At 32.3% G+C, this 21,295-nt stretch overlaps 1 long non-coding RNA gene across 3 annotated transcripts; it reads right to left on the reverse strand.

The window, feature by feature from the left end:
* Positions 1-2,464: 2,464 nt before the first annotated feature.
* Positions 2,465-20,476, reverse strand: LOC143256073 (uncharacterized). Of its 3 annotated transcripts, none has more exons than XR_013030990.1 (3): positions 17,448-20,476; positions 8,935-9,122; positions 2,465-4,459 (listed from the first exon to the last, which is right to left on the reverse strand). It is a non-coding gene; the product is annotated as an uncharacterized LOC143256073 (long non-coding RNA). The 3 variants fall into 3 exon arrangements; XR_013030989.1 differs by having other exon boundaries at positions 8,935-13,570; XR_013030991.1 differs by lacking the exon at positions 17,448-20,476 and adding an exon at positions 16,170-16,981 and having other exon boundaries at positions 8,935-13,570.
* Positions 20,477-21,295: the final 819 nt, after the last annotated feature.

Below are 21,295 nucleotides of genomic sequence, written 5' to 3' on the forward strand. Positions count from 1 at the left end.
TAAACATAAATATAGTGGATCTAACTTAGTACTGTGAATGTTGAACAAATATAATAAATGTTTTAAAGAACATACTTCTTTAAATGTGTGATTTTTTGTACTCATTTCTTCTTCGATAGTATCAACAAGTTTCCTACCACCTTTTCACTGGTGTATGTATTTTATTTCATTGCACAAGTTTCACAATACATTAAATTAAACTCAAAACGGTCACAGGATTTCATTTAATAATTATTGGACCAGCGCCTGTAGATCTTTGTTTTGCAAATAATGTTTTATCATTTAACTCAAGTGAGAATGTTGAAAGTACAGCACCGGCACTGATCATATATAGATAGTGAAAGTGGACACAATACATCAATATCTTAAACTTTAGTTAGTTGAATGTTAAATATCTTATTATTATTAATGAAAAAAATTGCAACAATGATTGTTCACAATATAAAAAAAATTACTTGTCATAAAACTTCATATGGATAGTGAAAAGGTTGTTGCTTCCTTCATATTTGAAATAAAAATGTTACAAGTAGTTCCATGTTATCTCTATCTATTGAGAAATAAGCAAACTTCTGGGTATTGTTTGACGTCAAACCACCATTATTATTCTTGTAATAAAGCTTGTGGTTATAGTGGTGATGCTGGAATGATTCCTACAAAATTGTGCATGAATCCAAGAACACTGGACCGATGTTAAGGGAACATTTGCATAATCTGCGCTTTCCAACATCACCTCTGGTTACTGTATTTATATACCTTTGGTGACCACAAGCCAAGGTCAGAACAATTAATGAGAATAACTTGATGTGATTTTTAAATTGTATTTATAACACTACAAAACCCTACAAATGTATTAGTGGGCAAGTTCAATTAACACAGTGTCCAAACGAAAACTAATAACGTTGGCAAAAGTTTTGTAGTCTACATTGAGAAATAATATTGGTCAATAAGTGAACAAACCTAGCGAGTTGTTTGTGTCTTCAGAGAATAAGAACATCTCATCTAGATGTTATATGAGAAACACATCCTTGTGGAAGGGAAATATTAAGACACTCATAAAATAAGGATTTAAAACATTCCACTTAGAATAATAGAATTCCACAGATAGTCCATCAGGATAATGATTATTTTTTGCATAATGTGTGGCCACAAACATAGTATGAGTTACTGTTTTTGTTTTCTCTAAGAAACTGTAGCGATGTTTCTTTATCTGGTCAAAAACTGGTAATATTTATAAGATGTGTTGGTATTGTTGAATATGGAACAGTTTTATATCCGAAAGTTTCTTGATTCCAATGAATTACGTCTGTTGACTGGTCCTAACCTTTTAAGGCCTGCCAGACAAAAGGTTTCGTGTGAAGTCTGGGATTATATCAATGTTTCATATATATTATTATTGAAATAGTTCAAACACTTACACAACAGAGATATTATGGTGTAAAAGCTTAATATATAATTATTTATGTAAACTATATTTTCCACGTTAATTATTTTCCACTTTAATAAAAATGTCTTAGTACAGAATAACACCATAACTGCTGTACTGAAAAGACAACTTTCCAATATTTTCCTAACAAAATAACATTGTAGTTTGGTTCCGAGAAAATAATACTTCAGTTCTATTCTTAGTAAACAACATTACAGTTCTGTTGAAGAAAAGACACAACAGTTCAAGTTGTGGTCTCTAAGTATTTTGATTAAACATGTTCTCACTGTTTTTCCAGATAATCTTACATTAAGGTATACGTTTATCGCCTGTAATACAAAAATATGAGATTCAAGCTCAGTGATTCACTTTCATTGGGAGCATTTCTATCTTTCTATAGGAATCAAAATTTTCAGGGTGAATATATTTCATTATTTTATAACTTTCGAGAACATAAGTGAAAAGGTAACTCTGTATATTCTCGTGTCATCTAGTGTTAGAAAAAGATAATACATTATAAAAAAAACACATTTAAATTTTGAGAAACCGCATTCACTAATTTGTGCACTATCTATTAATATCAGTGGTACCTAAAGACCATACTGAAATACCTTTTAAAAGATATGTGATAATTTGAGAATTGTAATTATTTCGAATGTTCAATTTAGATATAACTTAAATATATGTAATTTGATTAGTATTTCAAACATTGTGGGCATTACCAATGTATTATATCTTTCGAACGTGTATATATATATATACACTTGTCAACGAATCAACTATTGCAAATGTTCACATGGATAAAAGTTTCGTACTACGCTTCTTGTGTTATTCAAAATAATGTTACATAAAAATAAATTTGCTATTTCCAAACGATATTTTGAAAAATTACATTTTTTTTCTTGAACTAAAAGAAATATACACACCAAAAACCGGATTGGCTAATAGAATGCATTAAATATCGAACGTTCACATAAAAGGCACGTGCAAGAAAACAACAGCGGCGACATCTTTAATAAATTCTAAATTTATTTACCTGGCACACATTTGAAACGAAATTTTCGTTTATAATCCTTAAATTTTTACATGTTATAAAGTACAAGACAAGGTACGATAGGATGTAATGTGCTTTGAAGTAAACAGGCTTACACTGTGTAGAAAACGTATTTAATTTAATATGTATTAGTTTGTTAAAAACATTAAAAACACAGTTTATTAAAACTTCATTTATATTCATGTATACTAGGTTTATTTCCCTTGAACATTTTTAAAACGAAATATACGTTTATAACCCTCTGACCAGTTCTTACTGGGAATTAGTTCAGATTACATATGAACCATAAACGAAATCATCCACTTTGTCCAGAACTTTAACACTGTCTTTAAATTTATGTACCATCTTTGATAGACGTAAAGTTTCTTGATGTTAAAATTAGTTGTTGACATTGATAGCTGTAGACATCTGTTAAATAATAACTTCAAGAACAGAATCAACCGGTGGAAACTGTAATGCGACTTCTACTTGAAATATAATGCAAATTTTGGACTAAAGCACAGTTTACAAACACCCCACACCTCTTAAGAATTCAGTGTTCAATAATGCAACAGTGATAAAATTTTCATTCTACTTTTCGACTTTAATGCTATAAAGCTATTGTAACAGCTCCAACATCGCCAATACCATGAAAAAAGATTGGATAAATGGCAAATTTTTATTTTTATGTACAGCTAGGATATACTGAGCAAAGATATCTTGTAATTTATGGTTGACTGCGATAAAAAATTAGTGTTCATATGGATACAACTACTAGAGAAATACAGTTATACCATCACAAACTTTAGATATTGAAAATGGGTCGCTAAAGTGTACATTTACAAAATTGTTATATGATACATGGAAGAAATATTTCTTACACCAATAACTACAACAAAATATTTAAACGTCTTCAAAGTAAGGCAGAACTTATTTATATTATTTAAAAGTATAAACATGAAACTTGTGGCTTTAAAGTAGTAAATTTGATGTGATAAAGAACAGTACTGGTCTAATTTTCTCACTCACTTTTCCACTTAAATTATTAATATTATAATTCAGGATTTTTGGTTAACACATTCAACAAGGTTTGTTGACAGTAATTAAGGCCAGAACCTCATACATCCATACCTAAAAGTTATTTTAATTTATATTTTATTAGCTTTATATTTTCAAGAAAAATAGGTAGTTATGAAAAATGAAACTTCATTATAAATTTATCGTTTGTTGTACCATTTAAAACAACCATTGGTGTTCACTATCTCTGTTCAGGTTAAGGAACATCATTTATATCTTTGCAAATTGAAGAAATAATAAACTCTGTTAACCAAACAATCTCATTCATAAGATATATTCCCTGATCGTCTCTTAAAGGTTCTACCTCTATCATAAACATTTCTTTATCTTAATTGGTATTTAAAATCAATTCTTTATATTAATTTTATAGATTTCAGTTGAGAATTTGTTCTTCCGATTTCCTAATTTAACTTTCTACGAACTCTGTTGATCCACTAATGATATAAATCTCCCGTCAGAGAAGTCAATATAAATTTCTTAAATTAATAATACTTTTATTTTCTTATAAAGAAAATATCTAAGTTTAACGTGTAAAAAAATTGTCTTTGAAATATTTCTATACTTGATCAGTCTCTCCACCTTTATTGGGCAACAATGTACAGAATAATATAAATTTATTTATTAATATAAATTTGTTTTTCCGGAGAAATTGTCTAATCAAGAATCACGGCTTGGCATGGCCAGGTGGTTAATGCACTCGACTCGTAATCCGAGGTCCGCAGGCTCGAATCCCCGTAACACCAAACATGCTTGCCCTCTCAGCCGTGGGGACGTTATAATGTTACGGTCAATCACACGATTCGTTGGTAAAAGAGTTACTCAAGAGTTGGCGGTGGGCGGTGATGACTTGCTGCCGTCCCTCTAGTCTTACACTGCTAAATTAGGGACGACTAGCGCAGGTAGCCCTCGCGTAGCTTTGCACAAAACTGAAAACAAACCAAATCAGCGTTACTTAAAATAAACAACATTTGGTGTTAAAGTTTCGAACTATGTAGAAATTGTCGAACAATAACTGTGACAAATGGAAAATAAACAGTTAAGATTTAAACTTTTAAACACACTGATACACCAAACTTTGTACCTCTTAATTAAAAATATTTAAGATCCAATAATTACCTGAATTTAATAAACATAAGAAAAGAGTATAGTCATAGGTGCTACACATAAAAATAAAATGTTTAGATTTCAAATATTATATTAAATAATAATTGGTAATGAATAAAGTAGAAAATAAGTTTTCTTTTAATGATTTTAGTTTAAGTCGAATATGTTGACATTTTGATATTTTTTTCATAAATGGTGGTTGTTCACAATTACTTTGTTAAAACTGACCGATAGTACATTATAAACAATGTTGAGTTACAACAAATTTATTGTATTGAGAATTGCCTAAACTTTTCTTTGTTATAGCATGCTTTAATAACAGTGTCGATGTCAAATTGAATTAATTTAAAAGCGTGATGAAAGTTAATATATTTATAAGGTATACAACATATGTATCATGTTTTTACATGCCTAACTTAATTTTAGAAATATATACTACTTAAAGTCCTCAATTTAAATGTATAAATTTATATGAGATTGTTATGCACTTCAGAAAAAACCCGATCAGCAGTGAATTAAGACCAGAACTTAACTTTATGTGGAAGTATTTTTTTACCAATTAGTAAGTGAATTTTGACTCTTTTTTGCAAGATTTTACTCTAAACATATAAAATATATCATAGTATTCTTTAATATCAAACAAAATTCGTAGGTGATCTTTTAATGTGGAAAAATGAATCCCATGGTATGTCTTCGGACTCACGCCTCTACAAACGTTGTTTCAATACCTGTGGTGGGGAGAACAGAGATAATACATTGCATTGCTTTGTGTTTCATTTAAAACAAACAAACAAAGAAGATGGAATAAAATTAAACAAACTTATAAGTCAATAAATAAACTTTCAAATAAATTTAACAATGGGCCTGTTAAGACAGAAGAGCACTACAGTTAGGGTATTTACTAGAATAATATAGCCTTCAACCGCATTTGTGCTGATCAAAAATTTTAATTTGTTTCAACAAGAGTAAAAAATCATGAAAACTATATCGTTGGAAGAAAGTTGACACACGGGATTTATTCTTACATGTTCACACGACTAACCACAAAATTAATACTGATCGAAGAAAACCTTCGATGAATCAGACTTCTTTCACCAGCGTAACACCAAATAGAAAAAAAATCTTCTCAACAATGAAGTGAGATGTGGATTCAACACTATTGTGAAGTTTTATCCTTTTTGTTTTTCTGTGAAATTGAAAAGTGTACATTGACTCTTCTGAACCGGTTTGAATCTAAACATAGAAGATAATGTAGTCATATTCGTAATGACCTAATGACAGTTTTATTCTGTTCCAAAAAGGTTTTCAGTTTTACCTATCGAAACTAATATGATTTTTATGTCTGGTTGATGCTTTAACCTTTCTAGTATTAATAATGTTGATGTATTAATATATTTTTTATAAATATTAGCGAAACAGTTTTCCTTCTTTATGATCTAAATAAACCTTAACTATTTTGTTTCACTTACATTTATTATTTTGTGATATGTAGCTTATTTCTGAAGAGAAGCAGAACAAAAAGTCGTAAGTGAGATATCTAAAATCTGTTGAATTTTTTTACGAATTTCACTGATTAAAAAATAAACATTATACTTATTATAAAAGATATAAGTATTTTATTATTTCAGTTATTATTTATAAAACAGTTCCATTATTGTATAGATACATCTACATTTGAACATACGACTACTTGTATAGAAGTTACTCAAACAGTACACCAGTACACCAAAATGGCGCCCAGAAAAGATATAGAGGTTTATTCATTTACCAAATATGTTACCTTTAACAAAAATGTTTATGGTAGTTAAGATATTTTACATGTACTTTTATTACTTTGATTTTTCGCGAAATGTTAAAAAAAATCCTTCGAAAAAAAATCATTATGGCGGAAGCAAAAGTGATTGTGTGCATCCATCATACTGAGTATATTATAACTTCAAGACTTCTCATGAAAAATGGAAAAGTGAGAAGGGTATTTTTGACTCTTTTTTAAAATTGATTAAAATTTATTATTATAGTACCTAAAATCTGAACCTATCTTGAATTATATAGCTGATGAATGGAATATTGATTAAGTCTCCCAGTGAGACAGAGATAAGTATTCAGATTAAAAACGCTAAAATCAGATATTTGATTTCCTCAGGTGAACACAGTAGATAGCATGACATGGCTTTACTGTAACAAATAAAACACACAGATTGTTTTATTTATTTTATTTCAATATATGGGTATTGAAACCCGGTTATAGCGGTATGAGTCCAAACACATACGACTGGGGCTCAATATTCCACCGTAAAAGAGCACCTTCGTATTTTCTTTGATAACAGGGTATACTAGGGTATGTTTTATATATTTAGAGTAAAGTCGGCCCAAAAAGGGTCAATATCCACTTACTAATTCGTAAACAAAATTACTTCAACATAAAGATCAGTTCTGGTTTTAATTCACTGTTGATCGGGTTTTCTCAAAAGAGACTTTAAATCTCGTATGAATTTATATATTTAAATTGACGACTTAAAATGTTATAACTTTTTAAAGTTCAGTTAGACATGTAAACAAATATGACACATACGTTGAATCCCTTAAAAATATATGGATTTTGATCATATTTTTAAATAAATTTAAAATAACATCGACATTGTTATTAAAACATGCTATAATAAAGTTTAGACAATTCTTAATACAATAAATTTGATGTAACTCAACACTGTTTACAGCGTATCATCAGTTGGTTTTAACAAAATAATGGTTAACAACCACTCAGTACTGCATAGACGCCATTTATGATCAATGAAAAATTTCAAAATATATTATATTCTATTTTATGTTTTGTTTGCTCTTTGCCTGAAAAAGGTCACAAGGTATTTCAATAAAAGTCAAAGATTGTGAGAAAAGAAGCTACAAGTAAGGTAAACAAAGTAAACTATTTTGGCTGAAAATCAACTCGTGCTTAATATTAGGATAAATAGTGTTTTAACTTAAATATTTACATCTTAAAAAGATCGACACAACGTATGATAGTGTGTCATGGTGCTTTAAAGTAAAGAGGCTTTCGTTGTATATTTAATGTAATATGAATTAGTTTGTTTAAAACATTAAAACACGGTTTATTAAAACTTCATTTATATTTCTAATACTTTAAAATAAAAAGTTGAACAATTTGCGTAAATTACAAACCCTTGACAAACACACATATTTAACTGTACGGCATTTAGTTGCATTGTTCAACTATAGATGGTACTCACTTCTTTCACCGGTTTGACTTTTACATTAAAATGGATCGACCGTCACTAATATTTGTCTTTAGAATATTTTAAAGTTCTAAATGTAGATTATGGTGTAAGTAAAAGTCCATATTAATTCACAGACATGCTTGAATAAAAATATAGTTGAATATTTGAATGATTGATAAACATATGTGTTTTGGCGAATTGCTAACAGGGCAAAGTGTGACAGTTTTGTGTAACGTTTTATAAATTAATATATCTATATATATTTTGGCAGATATACATTAATGGAAATCAGATAATTTGGCAGTAATCTAGGCTGCTCTTGGGATAATCTTGTGTAGAAATCTCAAATATACAAGCACTTCAAATGTGTCTGTACAGTTACTTAATTATTAGTAAATGCCTACCTTATCAGTTTGTTTTTATTAGTAGAAGTCTAACTAGTCAGTTTATTATTTATTAATGCGCGTTTTCTTATAACAATACCACATCGAAATATCTGTTCTAATCAACAATTCGAATCGATCCCATTATTTTAAAAGTATAAATTCAAATATTAACCGCTGAACCATCAGTGAACATTAATTAACATATCTACACAGTTTTTTATTGGTAAAAATCTGTCTACATGGTTCCTTATTTAATAGGAAAAGTCTACGTTTATAGTTTGTTATTAGTACTTGGTAATTCGGAAACAGATACTGATTGGCTGCTTCAGGGATGGGAAGGGGAGGTCATTGATGACAATATCACAATTACAAAATTTCCCATCTGTACCCTGTTATTACGTACCTATTGCCAGGCGATCATAACAGGCAGCTATGATGTAACATTTTCCCAGCAAGGGCGCATCGTCGGTATGAAAACGTAATAGTAGCAGAAAGACAGCGTGAATTACTGGGTTCTCATGACTCACACAAAACAAGTCTCACTATAAATTTAACTAATCACTAACTTATTAATTAATTAAATTATCCTGAAAATGATGTTTAACTCTAATTCATAAATTAATAAGTGTTCTTAAAAAGTATTCTTAAAAAGATGCTTATCAATAAATTGCTATTTACATTTACTGTCGAAGAAGAATGAGACCCGGATTGGCCACGTGATTAGGACGCTCGACTCCTGAGGGTCAAGGGTTGGAGTGCCCGTAACACCAAATATGCGTTATTATGTAACGGTCAATCCCACTATTCGTTGGTAAAAGAGTAGCCCAAGAGTTGAGATTTATCAATTCCTTGGAAAATCAAGCGATCTGTATAAGAAATACATTGATAATTTTATTAAAATAAAGCAAGAAAGTTCTGGTTATCCATCTCACTCATAACATATGAAACAAAGCTAGTTTATTTTAACCAATTTTACAAAAATGTTATATCGATCACAGTAACAAAAATGAAGAAACCACTTAAAGAAACACGTTTCTAAAAAGTTATTTGCTGTCGAACTTTGAAGCCGTTAAGTAAATCAGTTTAATTGTATCTGTGTTTAATCAATTTATAGAAAAACACAGTTTTTCCATAGCCTTCTTGTTTAACAAGTTGACCACATCTTTTAATCATTAAACTCCATTTTCCAAAACCACGTAGATTTATCCTTACATACAATCTGGTCAAATACGGAACATTTTTATCTCTTTTGATTATAACTGTTGCTATCACTTCACCTTCTAACTTTCCGACTAAAATCTTGTAATTATTTTCGAAGGACCAGGTGACCGTGGTCATTATATCTGAAATGATGGTCTAGCCATGGGATTACCACTGTCTCCAATCCTAGCAGACACTTTCATGGAGAAAGAGCCTTTTCATCCACACCTATAAAACCAAATTTCTACAGACATTATGTGAACGACACTTTCGTTATTTAGCCCCACGGTCATAAAAACTTACCAACCTTTTCAGAACATCTCAATTCAGTAGACAAAATAATCCACTTCATCATGGATATAGAAGAACAAAACAGTCTACCATTTCTTAACATACACATCAGCAAGAAAGTAAGACAAATCACCACAAGTGTATACAAAAAACTCACACACACCAGCAAATACCTACACTTCCAGTCCAATCATCCAACCTAGACAAAACATGGTATAATGCAATGCCTAAACAACAGCGCAAAAAACATTTGCGATAAGATATCCATCGAAGCATAACGCCAAAAGATCGTAGAGAGTCTTAAACAGAATGGTTACACCTATTATTCCTTCATCAAAAACTTCTTGAAGAAGACCACGACACAAAGAAAAGATCAGAAAGTCACCACCACTAGCACCATTTACCTTCTATATCTGCAACATTTCAATAAAAATCTCAGACGCATCACCAAGAAATTCAACATAGAAGTTCGTTGGAAACTTACGATGCCTTAAGGTCTATTCTAGTAAAAAACAAAATACCAAAGAGAATCTCAAAAACGTCATCTAAGGAATTCTGTGTTCCTGCAACGAAACATACATTGGAGAAACAGGAAGAAAATTCGCGACAAGAATAAAAGAACATAAAGATGGTAAAAGACTCATGAAAACACAAAATTCAGCCATTGCAGAGCAAGCTACGTCAACTGGACACAGAATAAACTGGGAAAAAAACTATAATTATCGATACAGACAAATTCTGGATGACAAGTAAAACCAAAGAATTAATTTATACTAAAACTGTTAAACCTTCACTAAAGAGAGATACTGAATTATAGGTGAGTAACCTGTGGCTACAATTGGTTGAATCTACAGGAAATCTCTCCAATTAGAAAGGGTGGTTATCCAACCAATCATAACACGCTCTCCGCAATCCACGAAGACACTATAAAAGGCCGACAACAACGAATTCAATCTTCCTGGTGTGACCTACCTTAACTGTTGGTAAGAATCAACATCCCTGATGTTAAACAGGTTGAGAATCTGATAACGAGTGTGTTACTCGTCTAAGAATCAACATCCCTGACGTTAAACAGGTTGAGAATCTGATAACGAGTGTGTTACTCGTCTAAGAATCAACATCCCTGACGTTAAACAGGTTGAGAATCTGATAACGAGTGTGTTACTCGTCTAAGAATCACCATCCCTGATGTTAAACAGGTTGAAAATCTGATAACAAGTGTGTTACTCGTCTAAGAATCAACATCCCTGATGTTAAACAGGTTGAGAATCTGATAACGAGTGTGTTACTCGTCTAAGAATCAACATCCCTGATGTTAAACAGGTTGAAAATCTGTTAACAAGTGTGTTACTCGTCTAAGAATCAACATCCCTGATGTTAAACAGGTTGAGAATATGATATCGAGTGTGTTACTCGTCTAAGAATCAACATCCCTGATGTTAAACAGGTTGAGAATCTGATAACAAGTGTGTTACTCGTCTAAGAATCAACATCCCTGATGTTAAACAGGTTGAGAATCTGATATCGAGTGTGTTACTCGTCTAAGAATCAACATCCCTGATGTTAAACAGGTTGAGAATCTGATAACAAGTGTGTTACTCGTCTAAGAATCAACATCGCTGATGTTAAACAGGTTGAGAATCTGATAACAAGTGTGTTACTCGTCTAAGAATCAACACCCCTGATGTTAAACAGGTTGAGAATCTGATATCTAGTGTGTTACTCGTCTACACACTCCAACAGGTAGAAAAAGTCAAGGATCTAGGACCAAAGATCATCCACTGCTACAAGTTTTAACGTTTTGGGCCACCACGGCCGCTTGCAGGTACCCTGTTTGGTGTGCCAGATGTGGAGGACCACACCAAGTCTCAACCTGCCCCAACGAAAGACAAGTAACCCTTTGTGATAACTACAACGGTCCTATTCCTGCTTCATATCGGGGCTGCCCCAAATTCAAGTCAGTTCTACAACCCCGACGAACTTCAACACCGAGCCCAACTAACATTCTACAGCCAAGAAGTCCATCCGGTTTGCAGAACCAATGCTCACGGAGTCCACCAGAAACCAACCTCCCATCGAGAAAATGCGCCCATAGAAAACCCAGGTAAAAAACAACATATGCAATTGCATGCAGTAAACAAACAAAAAGTGATCTAGGACATTGGTGATATCCTGTGTACAATCGTGCTCTTCATTGCCGATGTCCTTTTTCAACTCTGCTATGACAGCTTCGACAAAGATCATGATCCCTCACCTAGCATGCAAAACCACCGAGACCTACTATCACACCGATACTATCGTTAATTTCGTACACTTTGTCAGACTGCTGGAAAGAAAACTTGCCACCCAGAAAAAGGAAACTCATGTAAGCCTACACCTCAGGTAAGTCCTTTTCCTTTTTTTATAATGGTAATACTTACACATGTAAACATCCGAGGCAGTGTACACGGGAAAAAATACGAATTATTCCAACTAATTAAGGCTACTAACATTGATATCTTATGCATGAACGAAACTCTACTTAAGGAAAAACAAATTTAATATCCAAGGCTACAACACAAACCACTTAGTAAATACCGCAGACCCATCGGCATATTATATTTCAAAAACAACATGACCTCTTTACCAAAGCTCTCGCTCATCACAAGTAATGAATTAATCACTTGTCAAATACAAACAACACAGCTTCATCCTATATCAATGATCTTCATTTACGTATCTCCCCGAACTAAACCTGACACAACCATGCTGCAAAATATTTACAACACATTCTCTAACAACATTGTCATAGGTGATCTTAACAGCAAACACACTGACTTCAACTGCTGAACCACCAACAGTAATAACACCATTCTTCGTAAATTCCTAGAGAACAATAATCTAGTTACACTAAACAACAATCAAGCTACCCACACGCACTATGATGGCAGTGGAGACATCTTAAACCTCGTCATAACCCGTTTGGGCCAATCACACCAATTCCGTAACTTTCAGGTCCTTAAAGACGTCGGACGAGACCACTACCTTGTCTCTATAGATATTTTCCCCAAAGTTAAGCCTGGCACTAGTGTACATTAACCAATATACGATTACTCACACGCAGACTGGACCCACATTAACCATCACATTGGGAATCCATTACCGCCATTATTGACTGAAGTCTCTAACGTAAATGAAATTGAAAACAATGCGATCCAAATAACGAATTCCATTAACCAGGCTCCTAACGACGCAATACCCTCTAAGAAACGCAATAACAACCCCAACTCGTGGAAATTCAATCCAGAGATACATCAAACAATCACAGAAAGACGCCGACTTCGACGTCAATTCGTTATCACTCGTAACCCCAATATCAGGAGGAAATCAATACGATGTGTTTTTAATCACATCTGTATACAAAATATTTTGTATGCATAACTATGGTCTTTACAATATTTTATTATGTCTTTATTATGTGAGTCAAACAGGAAAAAAGGACAGTTAATAACAATAGGTAGGATTTACCCTTTACAATTTGTGACAAAACAAATACAACTTAAATAGAGTAATTTAGTTAATATCGATGAAATCAAACTAAATATCGAAAAACGTAACTTTAATATCTTGTTTTAACATATCTCTATAATTATCAAACTATTTATATAAACATTTATCATATTTTTATCAACATTAGCTGAGGGTACTTATCTTTCCAGGCTTGGCTTAGCCAGTTGGTTAGGGCGCTCAAGTTGTAATTCGAGGATTAAAGATTCGAATCCTCCATCACACCAATCATACTCACCTTTTTAGCCATGGACCCGTTACAATATGGCGGTCAATTCTGCAAATGGTGTCTATCGATTAACTCCATTAAAATAACAATTTTAGATAAACAATATCACCCTTAACTCCATAAAAACAATGTGAATTTACAATACATCAAATTATCCACCATACCAACAAAATAAGTTTTCGTTTTCCTTGCAACTTTTCCATTGACCATTATCTTATCCATCTTCGTACTCTAATACAACATTGATATATATATGTAAATTACTTTAATGTTATGATTTTGTTCTCCATATCCATATATTCAATTATCTTTATTAACACATTTGTTTCTTTGAAATACAAATATCTCTGTTTTTAATTTAAATTTTAACAGCTCATAATTTTTTTAATTCACTGTAAATAACTGTTCCTTTATTTCTTTTTTTCAAAACGTTGTTGTTTTTCCATCAGGTTGGGAGATTTATGAACCTACCGAGAGGAGAATTTAATAACATTTATTAAAACTTGGAGAATACAGTAGTTACGAATGTGTAGACGAGAAGATCAGTGTTTCAACAAACATAGTGATGATTAAGTTAACATTGAAGGATTAAAAAAGGACCGATTTATAAAAATATTGTTAGAAAAATACGTGAGAACAGCAGCAGAAGATGTACTGACAAAACACAGCATCATCTGAAGCTTCCGCACTGTAAAAAATCCCACTATATAGGGAAATGTGGCAACTGTAGTAACTTAAGTTACAATGAGCTTAACAACAATAACATTTGTCCAACTTTCATATCAATTGTAAAGTTGTCTATTTCTTCTCGAATATTTGCGTAAAACTACACAAGGGCTTTTTGTGTTAGTTATCGCTAGTATAAGCCCATAGATTAGAAAGAAAGCAGCTAATAACACATTTAAACAATTATTATCTGACATCAGTGATCTTATATAATAAATATCTAGGTTTGTTTTGAAATTTCGCACAAAGCAACTCGAGAGCTATCTGTGCTAGCCGTCCCTAATTTAGCAGTGTAAGACTAGAGGGAAGACAGCTAGTCATCACCACCCACCGCCAAGTCTTGGGCTACTCTTTTACCAACGAATAGTGGGATTGACCGTCACATTATAACGCCCCCACGGCTGGGAGGGCGAGCATGTTTTGGCACGACTTGGGCGCGAACCCGCGACCCTCAGATTACGAAGTGCACGCCTTAACGCGCTAGGCCATAAATATCTTGGAAATAATATTGTAATGCTCGCTTCGATGTTGCTTCAAAGATTCAAGGTATAACAGGTTATATTTTTTATGTTTAGAATAAAATCGGTCAGAAAGGAGGTCAATGTCCACTAACTAATTCGAAAAAAAACAACAACAACTTCCAAATAAAGTTAAGTTCAGATCTTAATTCACTATTGAACATGTTTTGTCTACAGTGGATTACAATCTCATAGAAATTTATATATTTAAGTTGAGGGCTTGAAATACTATAGCTTTGTTTTAAAATCAGGTGGGCATGTAAAGAAAGATGGCACATATGTCGTATAAGGATATGTATTACTTTTTCAAATTAACTTAATATAACATTGACACTATTATCAAAGTATACCCTAACTTAAAGCATTCTTCAGTACAATAAATTTGATTTACATTGTTTTGTTAAAAGCAGTTGATGGTACATTGTAAACAATGGCTAACAATCATTCAACGGTGTATAAACACCAGTTGCGAAAAATATCATTATATCATCAGTTGACGAACAATTAGGTCAGTAAAAGAAAAGTTATTTTCTCTATTATTCGCTACCAGTTATTATTTAACGTAATATTTCAAATCTGAGAATTTTATTTTTCTATGTCGTACCAATAATTGTGCTCTTTTCTTATGTTTATTAAATTCAAGTAATTATTTAATCTTAAATATTTTTAAACAACAATGTATAATATATTTATAGTTGTACAGTTACAAAGACCTAGGTTTGACGTATCAGTATGTATAAAAGCTTAAATCTTAACTGTTTATTTTCTATTTGTCATAGTTATTGTTCTTCAATTTCTCCATAGGTAATACTTTTAACACCAGATGTCAGTCATTACTTAGAGTTGTTCCTTATACATTTTTCACAGATAAATAAATTTATATTATTCACGACGTTATTACCTGATAAAAGTGAAGAAACTGATCAAGTGTGGAAATGTTCCAAATACAATGTCTTTACATGTTCAACTTAGAAGTTTTCCTTGAAAAATAAGCGATCGTAGGTGAAATACCAGATTAACTCACAAAGAATATCACAGATGAAATGTTTAAAAAAGCATTATTAATTTAAGAAGTTTATATTAACTTCTCTGACGGGAGATTTGGATCATTTGTGGATCATGAGAGTTGGTAGAAAGTTAAATTAGGAAATCAGAAAAAAAATGTCAATTGAAATGTAAAATTTAATATAAAAGATTTATTTTGAACACAATTTCAGGATAAGGAAATAATTATGATAGAGGTGAGGGAAGACCAGGGAATATCATATCTTATGTGTGAGATTGTTTGATATTTTTCAATTTTTTAAGATATAAAAATATTATTCAATCTCAACAGAGAAGTAGATGCCAAGTGACGTAGAATACTAACTGTTATTATCTTACATTAGTCAAAAATATATTACCTTATTGTACTGAATGTCTCGCAAAGTTGCACGAAGGCTATCTGCGCTAGCTGTTCCTAATTTAACAATGATAGACTAGAGATAAGTAGCTAGTCGTCACAATTCACCGCCCACTGTTGAATTACCAAAGAATAGTTGGATTGGCTATCATATTTAAACACTCCCACAGCTGCAAAAGTGAACATGTTGGGTGACAGTAATTCGAACCCACGACCTGCAGATTGCGAACTGAGCACTGTAACTACTAGGCCTTGTCAGGCCTACTAATTTAGCTGACTACCATTGAGATCAGGTTTTAGTAATTCCTCAACTGTTTTTAGTTAACTGTCAATTTATCAAACAATAGGATGCTGTTAATGTAGGATATCAGAAACGAAATCTTAAATGAATTGCATCTGAATTTGATTTTAAAACAAGTAACTTTTTGAAAACGTAAACTGGACTTTTTCTGTGCATGTTTTTTCTAAATAAACCGAAACAGAAGGATATATCTAAATAATGCAGACTCATAAAGTACCTTATGAAATGTCTGACTCTAAACATGAATTTATAACACACCTAATTATTTAAGATATGTATACTCAAGTATGTTTCTATACACAACTTACGTATAACTGTCAATATGAATCTTTTTGATAGAGATATTAAACACTTACATATCAACATTAAGTCTATGTATGTTGAATATTGGATGTCCTTTAAAATGAAATCAGATATTTTGTTGAAAAAAGCATGTCGATCAAGAAGATTTTTGTTCTACGTATTTATAGAGGGACTTTAACCAGCAAGAAAACGATCAAAAACAGCTTGTGCAATAAGTTAGCTACTTCTTGGATCGTGAGGTTTGCTTACATAGTGCATTACGGAAATATATTTACGCTAAAGCAATGATATAGTGTTTTCGAGAAAAGCAAACGATTTTTTTCTGAAGCAAAAGAAAATATAACCGAACTAAGGTGAGTGGTTAGTGTATCATACCACAGGTTTTTAATTCTCTTGTTCCAGTCCCGTTACTGCCAAAGCCAAGGATGATTCGTGTGTGTATTATGAAGATGATGGTCAATTCCCACTATCAGGTCACCTGAGAGTAATCCAAGAGTTGGAGTTGGTGTTGCTGATTAACCTACTTCCCTGTAGTTTATTAGCTCCAAATGAATAATAATACCGTTGGTAGCCCTTTGCACAAAATTATACAAACAAACAACTGATTCCTACGCTCAGAACACAGTGAATAGAAGTTTATAGCATTTAAGTGAAGCTGAAATATAACTTTCTTACCTTTTAATATAGGGCTGATAAGGTCAGGTTGTTTGGGCACTCGGCTCGCAATCTGGGGACACAGGTTGGAGATTCCTCCGCAGAACGTGCTTTCCCTTTCAGCTGCTGGAGCATTGTAATATCATGATAAATCCCACTGTTCTTTGGTAAAATATTACCCCAAGAATTATCAGTGGGAGTTGTTGACTAGCTGCCTTCCTTCTTATCTATTAGTGTTAAATGTCGATCATGTCGACTGTTTGGCTGCCACGTGATTCTAATGTCGGTCTTTGATACCATCGTTCTCATGTCAATATCGCGAAATGTGTTTTATCCACATGGACGATGTCAAAAGACTTCTTTTGTCTTCACCATTATAACTCAGTGAAGTTTAAATGTAGACCTTATGCTCGTAAATGTTGTGAGACGAAGAGATGAGTTTATCATTGAAGTGTATTTTCAGTTCAGAAAACAGAGAATGAACTAACAGTCATGTGTATATTTATCCTTTTTTATATGAAATACGTCGACCAATGTCGTCCTTTATACCGATCTGTATAGTCTGACTTTTTTTTCAGACATGAGTCTGTATTGAAGATTTGTAAATGTCTCAATGATCATGTCTCTACCCTGACCTTTAACCTGAACAATTCGTATTAATGGTACATACACATCACCAACAATATTAGATTCCACGGTAAACACAGAGTGAAGAAAATCCGCCATGTGTATTAACAGTATATGTTGCTATAGTGAGCTTGGCTATCTTTAGATTGTTATTACTTTAGGTATAACTGAGAGAACTCAATCAAGTGTTGTAGAGGTTCCAACATTTACGTTCATACTTACTTGTCATATGAATGAATCATAAGTAAATATAAACTCATTCCAGGTTTGGAAAGTGTATAGTCTACTTGGCTTAAGATTCTATTCAAATCTTTAGGATCTTCGTAATGACCTGGTCTAACATAAGTATGATTTCTATCCTGTACCATTAGCACGTTATGCCAACTATGTGGATACTGTAATTCGACCAAGACCACTTCCCACGAATCTTCAAGGTTAATAAATCTCAGAAAATAAGTGATATACTTTATTATGGTATTATTATTCAAATAATTCATAGAACTGTTGTTAGGTAACGTCATGTAGAATTAATCCGTGCTTAATAACAAAAAATAGATCTTTACACAGCACTTTATGACGACAGGCGATTCAGATCCAGCTATTAAATTTATCAGAAATAGAGGTTTGTTAGAAACTAACATCATGGCTTGTGATTTAACTATAAAAGACTAAGCTAGACATTTTTATGGACAATAAAATCATCGTAAGTAGTTTCATAGTGTATTTAGAAGTTTTCTTAACAAATGTTTTATGTGTTGTACGTAAGTCTGAGATTTTACTTGCATATACTAAAGATTTCTGTATGTTATTCTATGATGAGAAGTGAGTTTCATATAATAAAATCACAAAACTCTGCTACCTTTACTTTTGAGGAAGTGTAAATGACAAATTACTTCACTTATAGATCAAGGTTTTTTTACAGTAATGATTCTCAACAAATTTTCGGTATTGTGGTGATATTTGTAGATGACTAATAATGAGATAAAACAATTTTATACAGCACGTATTAGACTAGCCCAAGGTTAACTTTATTTTCAAAAGTTATGCGTCACTAATCACGTGAATCCACGTCAGAGTAGATCAGTATTAAAGTTTGACTGAAGTGTTTCTGATGAAAAGTGCTTTGAATTTTATTCTTATTTATTCGGTTTTTTTTTCAGTAATAATGACATAGAATGGTGGCAGAACGTTTAACAAGTTTTAATTGTATGGTGTGGTTTGAACTCAAAGTAAATGATCTATAGAAAATGCTAAGTTTTATTATGTTAAGTATTTTCTATATCAATAAAGTAATTTGTTGAACAACCCTTGAGATAGTTATCTTTTTTCTAACCATTTGTTAAGACAACGGAAACTGTGTTTCGAACATGTTACGTCACTAATGTAGTCTTCGCAGGTTTCTAATAAGTGTTGTTATTTTGAAACAGTAATTAATTTAAGTTTTCATTTCATTCAGATATGTTACGTTAGATAATATCTGATGTTGATCACATGTGCAAGCACCGTCACTACATATATTTTAGAAATCCTACCGACAATCGTTAAACTAGTGGTAATTAAACATAAACATTGATTGTATGATAAAGTAAATTGTTTTGCCAAGTCAAGCTAGTTGAAATTTTATTAATTGTACATTGTTTTTATAAGTTTGGCGTTTTGAACTACGCAAAGCTACACGAGGGCTATCTGCGCTAGCCGTCCCTAATTTAGCAGTGTAAGACTAGAAGGAAAGCAGCTAGTCATCACCACCAACTGCCAACTCTTAACCTACTCTTTCACCAACGAATAGTGGGATTGACCGTTACATTATAATGTATATATCATTTTACAGGGACTAAAACTTGCAACCCTCAGGTTAGGAGTTGAACGTCCTAACCACCTAGCCATTCAGGGCCTCGTTCTTCTGTGATAAAAAATGTAAATAGTAATTTATCGATAAGTATTTTTTATGACAAATTAATTAACTAATGAATAAGTCTTAAGAATACTTTTTTATGAACACTTACTGTAATTAATTTATCAATTAGAGTTAAACGTCCTTACAGGATTATTTAATTAATTAATAAGTCGATGATTAGTTATATTCATAGTGAAACATGATTTATGTGAGTAATCCCAGTCTAGTAATTCGCTCTTTCTTTGTGGTACTGTTACGTAATTATCCCTAACGATGCGCCCGTAGTGGCAACATGCGACATCGTGAGCGCGTGTTATGGTGGTCTAGCAACGCGTGGTAAGAATGTGACACTGATGGGAAATTTTGGAATTATTACGTCATCGTCATTGACTTCCTCATCCCTGAAGCAGCCAATCAGTACCTGGTTCGAATTACCAAGTGCTAATAATAAACTATAAAAATAGACTTTTACTATAAAATAAGGAACTGTGTAGATAGATTTTTATAAATACAAAACTGTGTATGTAGGTTACTCGAGGGCTATCTGTGCTAGCCGTCCCTAATTTAGCAGTGTAAGACTAGAGGGAAGGCAGCTAGTCATCACCACCCACCGCCAACTCTTGGGCTACTCTTTTACCAACGAATAGTGGGATTGACCAAACATTATAACGCCCCCACGGCTGAAAGGGCGAGCATGTTTGGCGCGACGGAGATGCGAACCCGCGACCCTCAGATTAGGAGTCGCAAGCTTGGTCATGCTGGGCCTTTGATTACAACAGATAGTTCAATGTGGTTTTATTATAAGAAGACACACTAGTAAATATAACAAATTATAATAACAAATGTTTACTAATAAATAATAAAATGTGTAGGTAGACTTCTACTGATAACAAACAAACTAATACGGGTTAGAATTTTACTAACAAATAACTAAGAATATGCGTAAAGCACAAATTTATAAATTTGTTTATAGATTGTTCTACTTTTCGTCTTAAAGTGTTAGAAATATAAATGAAATTTTAATAAACTGTGCTTTTAATGTTTTTAACAAACTAATTCAAATTAAATTAAATACATTTTCTACACAGTGTAAGCCTCTTTACTTCAAAGCACATTACATCATATCATACGTTGTCTCGTACTTTTTAACATGTAAGCATTCTAGTATTAAGCACGTCTTCATTTTCAGCCAAAATAGTTTAAGTTGTTCACCTTTCTACTTGTAGCTTCTTTCCTCACAATCTCTGACTCTTATTAAATACCTTGTGCCTTTTTCAGGCAAAGAGCAAACAAAATATAAAATACAAGATAATATATGTTGAATTGTTTCATTGATCATTGATAA

The sequence above is a fragment of the Tachypleus tridentatus genome, chromosome 7, assembly GCF_004210375.1.
Source record: "Tachypleus tridentatus isolate NWPU-2018 chromosome 7, ASM421037v1, whole genome shotgun sequence".
Classification (NCBI taxonomy): domain Eukaryota; kingdom Metazoa; phylum Arthropoda; class Merostomata; order Xiphosura; family Limulidae; genus Tachypleus; species Tachypleus tridentatus.